This window comes from Schistocerca serialis, chromosome 1, assembly GCF_023864345.2.
Source record: "Schistocerca serialis cubense isolate TAMUIC-IGC-003099 chromosome 1, iqSchSeri2.2, whole genome shotgun sequence".
Taxonomy (NCBI): domain Eukaryota; kingdom Metazoa; phylum Arthropoda; class Insecta; order Orthoptera; family Acrididae; genus Schistocerca; species Schistocerca serialis.
In genome coordinates, this window is record NC_064638.1 from 797,587,171 (window position 1) to 797,605,673 (window position 18,503).

Here is an 18,503-nt window from a genome sequence, read left to right on the forward strand (position 1 = left end):
TGCTACATACCTTTCGGGCATTATCCCAAAACGATCGATTTCTTTGTGTATGTGGTATATGTGATATATTCCCCTAAAAACCGGAAGCGGTGAACCATCTGGAAACCGAGTCAGGATACATACATTATATAAAAGGGGCCGAGTAACCCCCGGAACATTTTGTTCTACATAGGTATCCTCTTGCCTGTTACTTGAGAATAAAGAGTATTTATAGAAAAACTGAAATTGTCAACGTTTAATTCAGATCTTATACGAAAATTGTTGATACACTATGTGATCAAAAGTATCCGGACACCTGGCTGAAAATAACTTACAAGTTCGGGCCCCCTCCATCGGTAATGCTGGAATTCGGTATGGTGTTGGCCCACCTTTAGCTTTGGTGACAGCTTCCACTGAAGCAGGCATAGGTGGTCGAAGGTTTCTCGGGAATGGCAGCCCATTCTTCACGGAGTGCGGCCCTGAGGAGAGGTATCGATGTCGGCCGGTGATGCCTGGCACGAAGTCGGCATTCCAAAACATCCCAAAGGTTTTCTGTAGGTTTCAGGTAAGGACTCAGTGCAGGCCAGCCCATTACATATATGTTATTGTCGTGTAACCTCTTCGCCACAGGCGGTGTATTATGAACAGGTGCTCGATCGTGTTGAAGAATTTCTCTTCAACATTGGGAAGCAAGAAGGTGCCTAAAACATCAGTGTAGGCTTGTACTGTGATAGTATCACGCAAAACAACAAGGGATGCAAGCCCCCTCCATGGAAAACACGACCATATCATAATACCACCGCATCCGAATTTTACTGTTGGCACAACACACGCTAACAGATAACGTTCACCGGGCATTCGCCATACCCACCCCCGGCCATCGGATTGCCACATTGTGTACCGTGATTCGTCACTCAACACAATGTTTTTTCACTGTTCAATCGTGCAATGTTTACGCTCCTTACACCAAGCGAAGCGTCGTTTGGCATTTACCGGCGTGATGTGTGGCTTATGAGCAGCCGCTCGACCAAGAAATCCAAGTTTTCTCACCTCTCGCTAAACTGCCATAGTTTTTGCAGTGGATCCTGATGCAGTTTGAAATTGCTGTATGATGATATGGATAGATGTCTGCCTATTACACATTACAACCCTCTTCAACTGTCGGCGATCTCTGTCAGTCAACAGATGAGGTCAGCCTGCACGATTTTAGTGCTGTACGTGTCTCTTCACGTTTCCACTTCACTATCACATCGGAAACAGTGGAGCTAGGGATGTTTAAGAGCTTGTAAATGTCGAGTACAGACGTTTGACACAAGTGACACCCAATTACCTGACCACGTTCGAAGTCCGTGAGTCCCGCGGAGCAACCCATTCTGCTCTCTCACGATGTCTAATGACTTCTGAGGTCGCTGATATGGAGTACCTGGCAGTAGGTGGCAGCACAACGCACGTAATATGCGAAACGTCTGTTTTGGGGTGTACGGATACTTTAGATTACGTAGAGTATGTAACATGCAACAGAGGAATGTTGTAATAAAAATAAAGAAACTAATACAGATTTTTCATATACCAATAGAAAATTCTTGATCAAAAAGGTAAAATAAAAAACCACAAAACAAAACTACATCAAACGTCGCTTCAATACTTCGTCGAACTTATACAAAATGTGTTTCTGTTATTCATAAACAGCTTTCTCATTTATTAATAATAACAGGAATCTCTTGCCTTTGATCATGATGAAGAACGTTCTACTGAGTACAAAATAGCAACAATAATTATATATATTTTTTATGTCTGTGCATATAAACTGTATGTGCATCTAAAATAATTGATTTGGTTATTTAAAAGCGCAGAGATTACGTGGTCGATTAATTTTTATTACCTACAAAATGCAATTTATATTCTGTAAGTATATAAAATACATAATGGACTAAAACTGAATGATGTGCAGTTCTAATTATGTGTCAAACACCGAAACAAACAAAAAAACATAGAGAAGTCGTCGGCTCCCAGTTTCTCTGTTACATATTCATTTACGTTTCTTTCTCTATCAGTGTTACCAACACTACATTTACTGAGTCATTTATGTAGACTACCAAAACAGCTGAACCGTAGTTTTAGTTGAGCGCAACTCCAGTTGTACGTCTACAAGAACTTCAACGAAAAACCATTAGTCTTCGTGAATGACATCTGTTAATGAATAACATAAACTTGGGACTGGGCTATCAATATTAAATGAGAAGCGGCATCTTGTCAGTATAGAAAATATAATTCTTCTTCGTTTTTTGAAGTATAACAACTTAATTAATAATGTTCTGTCACTTGTGAAGAGAGGGAGAAAGGGTAAAATGGCGTATGTACATTAAAAAAAGAAGTTTAGAGACAGGATTAATGGATATTACACTTTCTTTCTCTATCAATGTTACCAACACTACAGTTTACTGAGTCATTTATGTAGACTACCAAAACAGTTGAACCGTAGTTTTAGTTGAGCGCAACTCCGGTTGTACGTCTACGAGAACTTCAACGAAAAACCATTAGTCTTCGTGAATGACATCTGTTAATGAATAACATAAACTTGGGACTGGGCTATCAATATTAAATGAGAAGCGGCATCTTGTCAGTATAGAAAATATAATTATTCTTCGTTTTTTGAAGTATAACAACTTAATTAATAATGTTCTGTCACTTGTGAAGAGAGGGAGAAAGGGTAAAATGGCGTATGTACATTAAAAAAAGAAGTTTAGAGACAGGATTAATGGATATTACACTTTGTTCTAGATGACGATACGGAATATTATTGGGCAAGATCTATTTTTGTTCATCCAAACTACAGTCTGCTATTTTTCAAATAACTGTAGTCACATCTTTTAAGGAAAGAGTAATTACGAGTGTTTGCCCTTTATGGACGTAATTAATTCTTAAGTCAGACCGTTAGGGAACGGCATAGCTCGATATCTTATACTTAACGGAGTGAAAGTAAAAATTACATTTCATGAGAGGTGAACGCAAATGTGACTTGTATTTTGGCAGTGGCGATTTATGAGTGGCAATTGTGGATTCCCAACGTGTGACGCGAGATACGAAACAAAATTCTTCAAAAATTTGGATACGTACTTTTTCTGTCTGTGGACTGCAGCCTGTTCCGCAGGAAACCCCGCACTGCAACATTAAGAGCAGAGGTGTATTTCTCGTAAAATACAGGCTCGTTGCTGCACCGTCCATTACTTTAGTAACAGCAAAACCATCTTATTTGTTTTTCGATACACGTTGTGACCCGTTATCATGGCGACTCGTCATTTTAAATATTTACTGCAATCGATAACGCTTATAGCGACATTACTTTTAACTACGTATTGGCAATAACAGCTAAAACTAACGGTTCTTCTAAATCCTATGTAAACGTTATATTTTTTAAAAATCGCTTTTTGCGACTTATCGTATAAAACGACGTATTTTTTTATCACATTTTCGGAGAAATATATCGGCTATGGCATCCAGTGCTAGTCTTTGTTTGTTACATATTTGAATATTACTAACAATAATTTAATGCTTATTTTCAAACATTTGTTATCTGTAGTTTGCTGATTTCAAATCATAAGTGTATTAAACAGTCAAGATGTCGCAGAAAATGGCAAAAGTATTTAATATTGAAGAAAAGTCACACATAATGTGGCAATTAGAAAGTGGAGAAGCGAACGTCAGTATAGCGAAGAAATTCGGTGTCTCACACTAAACAGTTTCTACAATTTGGAAGGACAGAGAGAAATATAATTCTTTAAAACTCAAGAGGGCTGTATCATCTAGATACAAAGATATTGAAGAAAAAATTAGAAACATTTAAAGAGCAGTTGTGGATCGTCAGCAGTGTCTGAAGAAACATTGTTTAATGTGAGTGTTTACATAGACATTGGTCAATAAGATGATAAGGACCGAAGTTGTATCATGCATTACTACTATACTACACAGCACTGACTGAAGTTTTTAAACAGGACCAACAGTTTATCTCATTCATTTTCCGAGACCGTGTTCGACATTATTGAACAAGTTACATTGTTGCTACTTCTTCTCTCACTTATTATTTTACATTTTGCCGGCATGTTATTGCTGTATGAACTTCATAAACTTAAGAAAAAATTCCTCTTCAGTCCCTCTCCATAAATACTCTATTTTAAATACTATAGGTGAACTTTATTTCTGGTACTTTTTGAAGTTTTGACTACATATCAGCCAAAAATATGCTGATAAGAAATTTTTTATCAAAAAACAAGGCAAAAATACAGATTGTGCGACTATCGGCTGCAACGATCGCAAGTCGTCGGTCCCTTTGGTGTTGTTGTAAGCGTCATTAATCAGGCGTTCTCGACAGATGTGTTGCAAAATAAACTTCTCAGATATGCTGCCGGATCATATTGTGCAAATCTCACAATATTTCGTCGTCACACATGTTCGGCTTCTTCAGACGGTGGTAGTTCCAGCAGTGACCACAGCAGCCTGAAGAAGTCGAACAGGTGTAACGACGAAATATTGTGGGATTTGCACAATCTAGTCCATCGGCTAAATCCGAGAATTAAGTGTGTATGCATCGCTGTAAGCTATTTCGACTGTACATACAATTCTTCATTAGCCTCACAGACGAAGTCTAATAAACACGACTTCTGTGTTTTACAAAGCAGAGCTCCATTTTTGATGGGTAAGTTAAAATTTATGCCAAGTTTCCATCGATAATCATGTAGAAGGTTCAGTTTTGTTAAATCAGTTGAATCTTTTGCAGCAGCCTGTGCTATAAGCTAAGTTATACTATGTGATCAAAAGTATCCGGACATCTGGCTGAAAATGACTTAAGGTTCGTGGCGCCCTCCATCGGTAATGTTGGGATACAGTATTGTGTTGGCCCACTCTTAGCCTTGATGACAGCTTCAACTCTCGCAGGCATACGTTCAATAAGGTTAAAAAAAAATGGTGAAATGGCTCTATGGGACTTAACTTCTGAGGTCATCAGTCGACTAGAACTTAGAACTACTTGAACCTGACTAACCTAAGGACATCACACGCAACCATACCCGAGGCAGGATTCGAACCTGCGACCGTAGCGGTCGCGCGGTTCCAGACAGAAGCGCCTAGACCCGCTCGGCCACTCCGGCCGGCGTTCAGTCAGGTGCTGGAAGGTTTTTTGGGGAATGGCAGCCTATTCTTCACGCAGTGCTGCACTGCCGAGAGGTATCGATGTTGGTCGGTGAGGCCTGGCACGAAGTCGGCATTCCAAAACATCCCAAAGGTGTTATATAGGATTCAGGTCAGGACTCTGTGCAGGCCAGTCCATTACAGGGATGTTACTGTCGAGTAACCACTCCCCCACAGGTCGTGCTTTATGAACAGGTGCTCGATCGTGTTGGAAGATCCACTCGCCATCCCCGAATTGTTTTTCAACAGTGGGAAGCAAGAAGGTGTTTAAAACATCAATGTAGGCCTGTGCTGTGATAGTGCCACGCAAAACAACAAAGGGTGCAAATCCTCTCCATGAAAAACACGACCACATCATAACACCACCGCCTCCGAATTTTACTTTTGGCACTACACACGCTGGCAGATGGCGTTCACCGCGCATTCACCATACCCACACCCTCCCATAGGATGGCCACATTGTGTGCCGTGATTCGTCACTCAACACAAAGATTTCCACTGCTCAGTCGTCCAATGTTTACTTTTCTTACGCCAAGCGAGGCGTCGTTTGGCGTTTACCTGAGTGATGTGTGGCTTATGAGCACCCACTCATACATGAAATCCAAGTTTTCTCACCTCCCGCCTAACTGTCATAGTACTTGCAGTGGATACTTATGCAGTTTGGAATTCATGTCTGATGGTCTGGGTAGATGTCTACTTGTCACACATTACGACCGTCTTCAACTCTCGGCGGTCTCTGTCAGTCAATGGACGAAGTCGGCCTGTGCGCCTTTGTGCTGTATGTGTCCCTTCACGTTTCCACTTCACTATCACATCGGAAACAGTGGACCTAGGCATGTTGCGGAGTGTGTTAATCTCGCGTACAGACGTATGACACAAGTGACACCCAATCACCTGATATCGTTCGAAGTTCGTGAGTTCTGCGGAGCTCCCAATTCTGCTCTCTCACGATGTTTAATGACTACTGACGTTACTGATATGGAGCACCCGGCAGTAGGTGGCAGCACAATGCACCTAATATGAAAAACGTATGTTTTTGAGGGTGTGCGGATACTTTTGATCACATAGTGTATGTCCCGAACCGTACTGCTTCTGCTGCACACATTACGTGAACATCCAGACCACGCCGCAGAGTCCCTGTTGGTGAGGCACGTGCCTTACGCGCCGGCATGGCAGAAGCGGAAGCGGGTCACGGCGGGGGCTGCCACGTGCCGCCAGCCGCCGTCTGCAGGCTGTGGCTGGGGCGGCGAGGCCGTTCACTGCACGCGGCGCCCGCACCCCGCACTTTACTCTGCTTTCCTGCTCGCCTGTTGCGGCGTTCCCTCGCCTTGAAGCAGCAGATGCTGCCAGTTGGTACAAGACAGGCATCTCGGGTGCTATGACGTTGGAAGTAGGGAAAAGTAAGTACAGTATTAAGTACTGCCATTAAAATTGCAACATCAGGAGAGGCATCAAATACGCTACTGGCCATTAAAATTGCTACACGCCGAAGATAACGTGCTACAGACGCGAAATTTAAGCGACAGGAAGAAGATGCTATGATATGCAAATGATTAGCTTTTCAGAGCATTCACACAAGGTTGGCGCCGGTGGCGACACCTGCAACGTGCTGACATGAGGAAGTTTCCAACCGATTTCTCATACACAAACAGCAATTGACGGGCGTTGCCTGGTGAAACGTTGTTGTGGTGCCTCGTGTAAGGAGGAGAAATGCGTACCATTACGTTTCCGACTTTGATAAAGGTCGGATTGTAGCCTATCGCGATTGCGGTTTATCGTATCGCAACATTGCTGCTCGCGTTGGTCGAGATCCATTGGCTGTTAGCAGAATATGGAATCGGTGGGTTCAGTGGGTTAATACGGAATGCCGTGCTGGATCCCAACGGCCTCATATCACTAGCAGTCGAGATGACAGGCATCTTATCCGCATGGCTGTAACCGATCGTGCAGCCACGTCTCGATCCCTGAGTCAACAGATGGGGACGTTTGCAAGACAACAACCATCTGCACGAACAGTTCGACGACGTTTGCAGCAGCGTGGACTATCAGCTCGGAGACCGTGGCTGCGGTTACCATTGACGCTGCATCACAGACAGGAGCGCCTGCGATGGTGTACTCAACAACGAACCTGGCTGCACGAATGGCAAAACGTCATTTTTTTCGCATAAATCCAGGTTCTGTTTACAGCATCATGATGGTCGCATCCGTGTTTGGCGACATCGCGGTGAACGCACATTGGAAGCGTGTATTCGTCATCGTCATACTGGCGTATCACCCGGCGTGATGGTATGGGGTGCCATTGGTTACACGTCTCGGTCACCTCGTGTTCGCATGATGGCACTTTGAACAGTGGACGTTACATTTCAGATGCGTTACGATCCGTGGCTCTATCCTTCATTCGATCCCTGCGAAACCCTTAATTTCAGCTGGATAATGCACGACCACATGTTGCAGCTCCTGTACGGGCCTTTCTGGATACAGAAAATATTCAACTGCTGCCCTGGCCAGCACATTCTCCAGATCTCTCACCAATTGAAAACGTCTAGTCAATGGTGACCGAGCAACTGCCTCGTCACAATACGCCAGTCACTACTCTTGATGAACTGTTGTATCGTGTTGAAGCTGCATGGGCAGATCTACCTGTACAGGCCATCCAAGCTCTGTTTGACTCAATGCCCAGGCGTATCAAGGCCGTTATTACGGCCAGAGGTGGTTGTTCTAGGTACTGATTTGTCAGGATCTATGCACTCAAATTGTGTGAAAATGTAATTACATGTCAGTTCTAGTATAATATATTTGTCCAACGAATACCCGTTTATCATCTGCATTCCTTCTTGGTGTAGCAATTTTAATGGCCAGTAGTGCAACTTACCGTGCGTACAGCATAATAAGGCGAATATGTAATTAAATTTGCACGTAATTTGGGGTATACAGGGTGTGAAATTTAGCAAACCGAGCTGCCCCCTCTGTAATCAACAATGGCATTGAGTCGAACTGAGTTTTTGAATCACTGACACGAATAAATTATTCCATGCTGCTTCAGTTCTGTGCAGGATTCATTTATAGGCGCGTACACACTAGACGAACCAAGGCCAGCGAACGACAATCAACAGCTTCGTGCCTGAGGTTTTCTTAGTACGTACGGGTGGTAAATCGGAACCAACGAAGCGGTTGGCCTTGGTTGCTTCTCGGATTGATGTCGGTAACATCAAAGCGTTGGTGGTTAGTTGGCACTGAGACCCTTCTCTTAGTGCTGACGCCGGATCGAATGTTCGTTGGTACAGTAGCGATTTGTTATGTCTCTAGAGCGGGTGGATTGGCTTCACAGGACAGCCACAAGTCGCACTTAGGACGCTTTATTGACAGGTTTCGCTCTTTAATTTAACGATAGCATCATCAGAAACTATGGGATTTACAAAGTAGAGCAGTTGCATGTTAAAGAGCGAAACCATTCAGTAAAACATTCTGAGTGCGACTTGCGACTAGCCTCACAAACTTAAATCTGGACAGTCGCTGCTTCCCCGCCAGGCAACGCCTGCTCTCGCTGAGAGCGTGCGTTTTTTGTGGTTAAATATACTGGATTGTAATGTGGAATATAGAGAGACATTAAATCTGATAGAGTTTTATTGCGAACAGGAATGTTTATAGGCCCCAAACGAACTGTGCTTATAAAACAACTGAAAAGACCAGACGCCTGGAGAGAAATAACTCAGCTATTAGAAAGCGATATGCACGATGTGAGAAAGGAAATGGTATTTTTATTGACATCTTTTCACCGTGAACGACAACGACAATCAATCAAAACTGGGAGTGACTATGAACTTTCTATTGCACGTGCTGCTCTCTGGGAAGTGGTTTTATCTTTGGAAATTATAGGGCCTACACACTTCAGTAACAATTCGAAATCTGTAGCTTTAATTAAGAAAAATATGTAACAGCCAACATTCCAGTTCAGGTTTAAGGTAGACATTAATTTTGTCTCACCACACGGCTTGCTACTTTTTGAAAGAGAGGTCGTCCACCAGTGTCGTTTCTTCCCATTTCTCCGACGATCAGCTTCTTCCAGTAAAATAAATGCTGCACATTCGACGGCTGCTAAATCCTCTTCTTCCCTCATAACATAGGACGGTGAAATTTTAATTCAAATGTTTCAAATAGCTGTGAGCACTATGGAACTTAAGATCTGAGGTCATCAGTCCCCTAGAACTTAGAACTACTTGAACCTAACTAACCTAAGGACATCACACACATCCATGCCCGAAAATTGTAATTAAAATACTACTTTATAACAAAAACAAAACAGGAACAATGTCGGCAAGTTATCAGAGCCATGTGCGAATCTCTTGGTCTCAAGCTCTTCGTTTGGTGTGGATGAGAAGCCGAACGCCAATGCATTGGCGACCAGCGTTCGGCGGAATCCAGCCTCTGTCGCTCACTGGCCTAGTGTGTACGCGCCTTCTTGCACTGGCTGGCGAATAGTTGCAACCAGTCTCCCAATAACCCATTACCAGTTGTTTTTAGTGAGTGAGAGGTCTAGATAAGGGTAGCTGTCGAACACCTTCTGTATCTAGGTAGGTCAGGAGAGCACAAGTAAAATGCTGTCTTGCACTACTCTGTTAGAGATAAACGCCATGGAGACCTCGAAGACAGGGCACTGCCACCGGACGTAAGACTTTATAAATGTAACAGCTCCTGCCTAAATTACAGGCTGAGCAAACCAGAACTCTTCGTCATGTGTACCCATTGACACCCTACGCCATGTCGCCAGAAACTCGGACGATTACAGTCTTGCAATGTTTGTTCTCATCGGAGAATCCCTTCGTAATAGTGTACACAAAATGGGGAACCGTCTAAAAGGCAACGTGATACCATCGCAGTTTCAAGTGTTGTCTTTGGCCGCTCTATTGTCTGCGCTACTTTCTCTGCTGCCGCGTTAAGGGGGCAGCAAAAATGGTCACCTTCTTTAGCTGCACACAAGACCATTTCCTCAATGAAGGTGACACATGTGTGTATGACACTGCACGGTCGAACGACCAATATGCTTGCCGTCTTGAGCCCTAGACACATGGGTCGCTGATAAGCAGCGTTCTTGTGGACTGCGGCTAGCTGAGATCGAGTCCGGCCACTGGGGGAAGGCGGCTCTCGAATAGCACTCAGCTTGCGTTTTCTAGTGGCTTGACGCCTTTCGTTATGGGTGAGCACGTCGTGGAGTTTTCCCGGTGGTTAACGTCGTCTCGCACGCTGTGGTATTGTTGCAACAAACTTTGCTGTGCAAGCAGTTATCCAATCTCTTGAGCGGTTTTACCGAAAGTGCTTTGTACTCTGCTCCTCGTGTTACTGGATGGCGTAGATATGATTTTATGGCACCGGAGAAACATGAGATAGTTAAATTTTGTGCTGTGCGACTGTGTCCCTTAGTATTTCTGGTTTCTGTAATTATGTTTTTAAGAATTCTTCTCTTTTAAGTATATTTTTGTTCATACACAATTCTGCAGTGTTCTCCACGCATCTGTTTCGGTTAAATGGAATGCCTGATGAGAACATTTCGTAAGAGAAATTTGTAAATTCTGCTCCGTCCTTGTGTCTTGACGCGAGCTGCCTTTTGCTTAGCACATGAACACGGAGTGCAGCGAGCCCTAACTTGTTTATACGGTGAAGCGGATTCGCGTACAACGAGTGTTGGCATTTCCCTCACTTGTTAAAGAACTAGATTTTTACTAAGCTATTAATTTTGATGTTGTTTGAACACCTGCTCGCAATTTAACTTTCCTGAAAGGTAAAAAATGGAAGTTACATTATGGAGAAAATGTGCAGACAAGAGCGCAGTTAAATACAGGCAATGAAATTTTAGGGGACCTGAATCGAGCCAGAAGACTGTCGGCTAAGCATAGACCACACCTTCCGAAACACCGCTGCAAGCATCGACCGTTAGCCTTATGACCTCAGTACCCGACGTTTTACACTCACTCATCGCCCAGGGTGCAGTTGATGCCTTACAAGTGCAAAAAGCGCGACAGATCCAAGCAAACAGATGTAGATTTGTGTAATTGGAGGTTATTGGCAGAAGCTTTACCATCCGGGTGGAGAACTGCAGAGTAGTCAGTGTACCTTCCTATTCCGCCAACCGAGTGAAGTGCTAATGCGGTTGAGATTCTCGATTGTTTTTCGATAGGAGCGGGGATCAAATTCTTTCCCAGATGTCTCTATTTACTGTCTCTGTGGAATCCTGAGATCAGTTCGGGCTTCTAACAGGATAATTCCTTCGACAGAGCCACGGTTCATTTCCACTTCCGCCCTTATTAAAATGCGCCATAGCTAGATCTGTAGCGAACTCACCGCGATGAGGCGTTATCCTCCAAACTCCCTTTAACAGTGGTTCAGCATGTCTTGAGAAAAATCGGTATACTACAATCGAAATATGGCTCTAAGCACTATGGGACTTAACTTCTGATGTCATCAGTCCCCTAGAACTTAGAACTACTTAAACATAACTAACCTAAGGACATCACACACATCCATGCCCGAGGCAGGATTCGAACCTGCGACCGTAGCGGTCGCACGGTTCCAGACTGTAGCGCCTAGAACCGAAATATGAAAACCGACAGTTGAAGAGGGTCGTAATGTGTAATAGGAAGACATGTATCCAGATCATCAGACAGGAAATCCAAACTGCATCAGGATCCACTGCAAGTACTATGACAGTTAGGTGAGAGGTGAGAAAACTTCGATGTCATGCTCGAGCGGCTGCTCATAAGCCACACATCACGCCGGTAAATGCCAAACGACGCCTCGCTTGGTGAAAGGAGCGTAAAGTTTGGACTGTTGAAAAGTGTAAAAACGTTGTGGGTATGGCGAACGCCCGATGAACGTCGTCTGCCAGCGTGTGTAATGCCAACAGTAAAATTCGGAGGCGGTGTTGTTATGATGTGGTCATGTTTTTCATGTAGAGGACTTACACCCCTTGTTGTTTTGCGTGGCACTATCACAGCACAGGCCTACTAGATGTTTTAAGCACCTTCTTGCTTCCCACTGTTGAAGAACAATTCGGGGATGGCGAGTGGATCTTTCAACACGTTCGAGTACCTGTTCATAAAGCACGGCCTGTGGCGGAGTGGTTACACGACAATAACATCCCTGTAATGGACTGGCCTGCACAGAGTCCTGACCTGAATCATATATAACACCTTTGGAATGTTTTGAATCGGACTTCGTGCCAGGCCTCACCGACCGACATTGATACCTCTCCTCAGAGCAGCACTGCGTGAAGAATGGGCTGCCATTACCCAAGACACCTTCGAGCACCTGATTGAACGTGATGCCTGCTTCAGTGGAAGCTGTCATCAAGGCTAAGGGTAGGCCAACACCATATTGAATTCCAGCATTACCGATGGAGGGCGTCACGAACTTGTAAGTCATTTTCAGCCATGTGTCAGGATACTTTTAATCACATAGTGTACTTACAAAATATTAGAGAAAACCCCAAATTTTCAGGGTGAAGATTATGTTAACACTAAATGATTCCTTAGATGCTGACAATTTGCACAATTATTATAAACCTGTTATTAGAATTACGTGAAAAAAAGTAGTGGGAGCGAGATTCGATCCAGAGACCTCCATCTTACGTAACCAAGCGCTTACTCAGTCGGTTGCAGATTTCTTGGCTACTGGCGACAAACCATTAGTACCTATCCACGTCTAAAACTTTCGAACTCGATTTCCTCGAAAACGGTTGAGAGTTGGGCCTTCCTTTTTACACGAGTTTAAGCCCTGGTCATGATCTACACACCCCGTCAATACCAATAAAATCGATCAGTGCAAGTACGTTTGGTCCCTTTGTCAGTCTGCTAACTGGACTGCTGGTGGCTCCTGATTCCTTCTTGATATCATGTAATTTTTAGAGTTCCGTAGGTCAGTCGGTAAAAACGGATCCCTTATAGGACCACGTCGTTCTCCGTCTGTCTGTTCGACTGTTGGAAACCCCTTTTTCCCATGAACATATAGACGTATCAAGTTGAAATTTATGCCACATACTAAGGTGTACGGTCCATTAGCGGTGTGAAGAATTGAAGCTTGTAAGTCACTGCAATCAAAAGATACGGCCATTTATGACGCGTATTTTGGCACTCGCAAATTTACAGATTAAAATCTATAGGTTACAGCCTGTTGACCTAGAATCATGAAATTTGGCAAGAAGCAAGGTTTGACATTACAAGAAATACGAAAACTATTAAATTGTAACAGTCACTCAAAAAATTTCTTTTGTCATTTGTTATCATACTTCAAACTTAGATCATTCTCTAAAGTCTTTGAATTCGCGGGACGGATATTTTGCGAGTATCAAAGTCGATAACAGGTAAAAACTGTCGAGGCTCTCGATTTCCGGGATGGATGAATTGTCTATATACTTAAGTTTGTGCAGAACCCTTCGAGTGCGAGTCCCAGTAGCATGTGGCCAATTTCTTACAGCTGTCTGGTCTTAGTTTAGTTTTTCTCTCCATCTTTCCAGTTCAGTCACATCACCAGCAGTTGACCAGGGCAGCTTTAGAAGAACTGAAATATCTCTAATGGATTAGTTACTTAGGTGATATCCAAAGACAATTCCACGTTCTAAATCACCAGTCCATTTTGCTGTTCTGCTGTTACTGCTAGGCAATACTCCCCGCCTCTCGTTGCACAGTTATGGTGAGGCGTTCGCAACAACAATTTTGTGACTGTCATGTTCCAAGTGTGTAAATCCGCATTACGCAGGGGCGTCCGGACACTTTTGATCAGACAGTGTACGTTGCTTCATTCTTAGGGGTCACTCCGGTTTTCATATTTCGGTTGTAGTATACCGATTTCTCCCAAGACATTCTGAACCACTGTTAAAGGGAGTTTGGAGGATGACGCCTCATCGCGGTGAGTTCGCTACACACGGAGTCATGGCGCATTTTAATAAGGGCGGAAGTGGAAATGAACCGTGGCTCTGCCAAAGGAATTATCCTGTCAGTAGCCCGAACTGATTTCAGGGTTGCACAGACATAGTAAATCGAAACATCTGGAAAAGAGTTTGATCCTCGTTCCTCTCGAAAAGCAATCGAGTATCTCAACCGCATTAGCACTTCACTCGGTGGACGGAACATGAAGGTAAATGTACTGTACACTGATTACTCTGCAGTTCTCCACCCGGAGGATAAGGCTTCTGTCAATAACCTCCAATTACACAAATCTACATCTGTTTTCTTGGATCTGTCGCGTTTTTCGCACTCGCAAGAGACCAACTGCACCTTGGGCGATGAGCGAGGGTAAAACGTCGGGTACTGACGTCTCGTTGACTGTGAGAGATGTGAGGTTATAAGGTTAACGGTCGATGCTTGCAGCGGTGTTTCGGAAGGTGTGGTCTATGCTTAGCCGACAGTCTCCTGGCTCGTTTCAAATCACCTAAAATTTCATTCCCTGTATTTAACTGCGCTCTTGTCTGCACATTTTCCCCATAATGTAACTTCCATTTTTTACCTTTCAGGCAAGTTAAAATTGCGAGGTGGGCTAGTAGCCATAATGCTGGAAGCACTTAAAGGGTCAGTTACAACGTGTCGGAGCAATCGCGCGAAATTAAAAATGTGCAGTATTCGTTGCAGAGCTAGAAATTCCATCGTCAGTCTACAGTTAGATGACTGAGAAACAATTAAGCAGTCGAGTCAAATGTAGTGTGTATTTTTGTTATATGACAATCTATGGCTAGTTTCTAAGTACCAACCAAAATATTCCGAATATAAATGCGGGTGTGGTACAATAGTTCATTACAATGAAAGCTACGTTTCACCCACAGTGAAAGCAGCTGAACCGGATTTACAGCTGAATTGTAGGAGTTAGCTGTAAATTGCTTAATTTGTCGTTCCAGAATTAACGTGGAGTGATTTAGGAAAACGTCGGAAGGCCAAACCTGCATAGCTGGAACTCCAGAAAGGACTCCAGTGTCCTAAACATTGTGTCGGTGTTGTGCATGAAATGCATCGGTTAGGAACGTTCTTAATTGGACATCTGCGCAAGGTGGACACTATTTTTTTTAAATTCCAAAGGATGATGATGAATATAGCTCATCAGTATCATAAAACATGAAGTAAATAATTATTTCTAATTCGTATTTCACTCGGAAAGTTTAACAATAAAATGCCGGATAAGGACTCGAACTAGGACCCTTGTTATTGGTCTAGTAATGGTTTTACTATTTGATTTATCCAAATATTTCCCACGAAGCATATTACAGATTCGGCTACAATTATCTCTCTCCTACTTTCCATAGAGAATCTCATACGTACTTAATAGATACGCTCTCGTTGTACACTTTCTCAAGATGTCGACATCCATGGTAAGAAACACACTGGGTGGAAACTACTCACGAACAGCATGTTTCAAAGTCTTCGCATCAAACGCCTTGGAGTGGTAGATCAAGTCATGGGGAACAACTTTCGTTAGAGGCAAAACGTTTGTTGACACTTACCGGCGACGCTAAGCGTCTTTTTACTCAATGCGCAGGCTCTGGAACAACGAAATTACGCCGAAGTGGCAGAGTGTACTAACAAAGTGTGCCGCATAAGCATAACATCTTCTCCAATAAATTGATAGTTACTTTCAGCAAGTAAACCTTAAGAATGTGTGTTTCAAAGTGGAGAAATATATTTTAGCAGAGAGTCAAGAACTTCAATTTTGCTCGGTCTAGGGGTAGCGTCTTTGATTCGTAATCAAAACGTCTTCGGTCCCGGGTTCGATCCCCGCCACTGCCTAAATTTTGATAAATAATCAGCATTGGCGGCTGAAGACTTCCGGCATAAGAAGTCAGCCTCATTCTGCCAACGGCCTTGTCAAAGAGGGCGGAGGAGCGGATAGAGGTTCAGGGCACTCTCTTGTCATAGAGGTGGGAAATTGCCCCTAAAGACGGAAGAATCTGCAATGATCAACGACATGAGGATGCAGAAGGCAATGGAAACCACTGCATTAAAGACACGTAACGTGTATCCACAGGACATGTGGCCTGTAATTGAAGAAGTGTCATGATGATCTCTCCATTGGCAAAAGATTCCGGAATAGTCCCCCATTCGGATCTCCGGGAGGGGACTGCCAAGGGGGAGGTTACCATGAGAAAAAGATTGAATAATCAACGAAAGGATAAAGTTCTACGAGTCGAGGCGTGGAATGTCAGAATCTTGAACGTGGTAGGGAAACTAGAAAATCTGAAAAGGGAAAGGCTCAATCTAGGTATAGTAGGAGTTAGTGAAGTGAAGTGGAAGGAAGACAAGAATTTCAGGTCAGATGAGTATCGGGTAATATCAGCAGCAGCAGAAAACGGTATAACAGGTGTAGGATTCGCTATGAATAGGAAGGTAGGGCAGAGGGTGTATTACTGTGAACAGTTCAGTGACCGGGTTGTTCTAATCAGAATCGACAGCAGACCAACACCGACAACGATAGTTCAGGTATACATGCCGACGTCGCAAGCTGAAGATGAACAGATAGTGAAAGTGTATGAGGATATTGAAAGGGTAATGCAGTATGTAAAGGGGGACGAAAATCTAATAGTCATGGGCGACTGGAATGCAGTTGTAGGGGAAGGAGTAGAAGAAAAAGTTAGAGGAGAATATGGGCTTGGGACAAGGAGTGAAAGAGGAGAAAGACTAATTGAGTTCTGTAACAAGTTTCAGCTAGTAATAGCGAATACCCTGTTCAAGAATCACAAGAGGAGGAGGTATACTTGGAAAAGGCCGGGAGATACGGGAAGATTTCAATTAGATTACATCATGGTCAGACAGAGATTCCGAAATCAGATACTGGATTGTAAGGCGTACCCAGGAGCAGATATAGACTCAGATCACAATATAGTAGTGATGAAGAGTAGGCTGAAGTTCAAGACATTAGTCAGGAAGAATCAATACGCAAAGAAGTGGGATACGGAAGTACTAAGGAATGACGAGATACGTTTGAAGTTCTCTAACGATATAGATACAGCAATAAGGAATAGCGAAGTAGGCAGTACAGTTGAAGAGGAATGGACATCTCTAAAAAGGGCCATCACAGAAGTTGGGAAGGAAAACATAGGTACAAAGAAGGTAGCTGCGAAGAAACCATGGGTAACAGAGGAAATACTTCAGTTGATTGATGAAAGGAGGAAGTACAAACATGTTCCGGGAAAATCAGGAATACAGAAATACAAGTCGCTGAGGAATGAAATTTATATACTTGTTTCCTATGTAAACAATACGTTATAGTGTAAGAATTTTAATTTCGCCTTATTCCTAGAAATACTCGTATACGGATGCATGCGAGGAAATAACTACCTCTGCAAACATACCGCAATTATTTCATTTATGAAACTGCTGAATTCAAGTAGATGCTTCCTTCCATTTGTGAAACTGTAATATGCTTGTCCAGCGATTTCGGAATCACTGCAGGTGATAAATTCTAGCTGAACAATTACAAATAATACTTATGCAGATGTAATGAGTGTTACTCATATACACTACGGCCACATTTTGCTATTGATGTGTTATATTCTTGACGTATCCTAGGCTACTTGCGCCACAATATTATACGCTTCTGGCACCACACCATCGATAATTATATAAATAAAAATATGTTATCAAAGAATACCACTAGGGTAATACAATGCGGCGTACACTGTATTTTTAATTACAAATGCCATATTTCGCTAAACTGCTGATACCTTTCGATTATGTTGAATGGAAACCTAAAATGATTCAGAAATACCACTGGAGACTTCAGAATTTTACGTTGCTGGAGTATCGCTGGCTTGCAGTTGCTATATTTCAGCTACAAACCAAGAAGCATCTTGTACGTGAGTAGAGAAATAGCACTGAATACGACTCGGCGCTGTTCTACTGCCGCAGACATGTTGAAACGACCGCTCTCACGTGTGCGTTAACAATACATTTATAAGTTTGTCTCAAAGTGAATAAATGCTTAGCCTACCATTGAAAACGACCAGTTCACTGCGTAACTGGCAAAAAAATTCCTGTATTACGTTCTTTGACGTATTGTGCGACTATCGGCAAGTGATGATGGACGGGATCGCTGAGTCAAGACGAAATCTACGGCTACCAGTCACTGAGTGCTGGCTCCTATTTTGACTTGACCAGAGGAGGTGTTCTTGCTACACGTCGATCAGAGGGCCCGAATATGGCGTAATGCAGCGTCGAAATTGGTTGCGCAAAATAACAACTGGAAATTTAAACGAATAACTGGAAATTTAAACGAGTGGAGATGTGATTCGGCATTTTATATTGAACAGCCGAGGTTCTGCAATCATATCCATAAAGATAAACTTACAGAGTCTTACTGTGATGTCT

At 43.1% G+C, this 18,503-nt stretch overlaps 1 protein-coding gene across 11 annotated transcripts in view; it reads right to left on the reverse strand.

Moving 5' to 3' along the window:
* Positions 1-18,503, reverse strand: part of LOC126483787 (putative thiamine transporter SLC35F3) — a 647,658-nt gene that overhangs the window by 531,067 nt on the left and 98,088 nt on the right. Inside the window, exon 2 of one of the 11 annotated variants that reach the window (XM_050106962.1) lies at positions 3,097-3,141. The exons of the other annotated variants lie outside the window; for them this stretch is intronic. The gene's annotated coding sequence lies outside the window, so the exon portion shown is untranslated. The remainder of the gene's footprint in view (positions 1-3,096; positions 3,142-18,503) is intronic. 11 annotated transcript variants of the gene reach the window in all.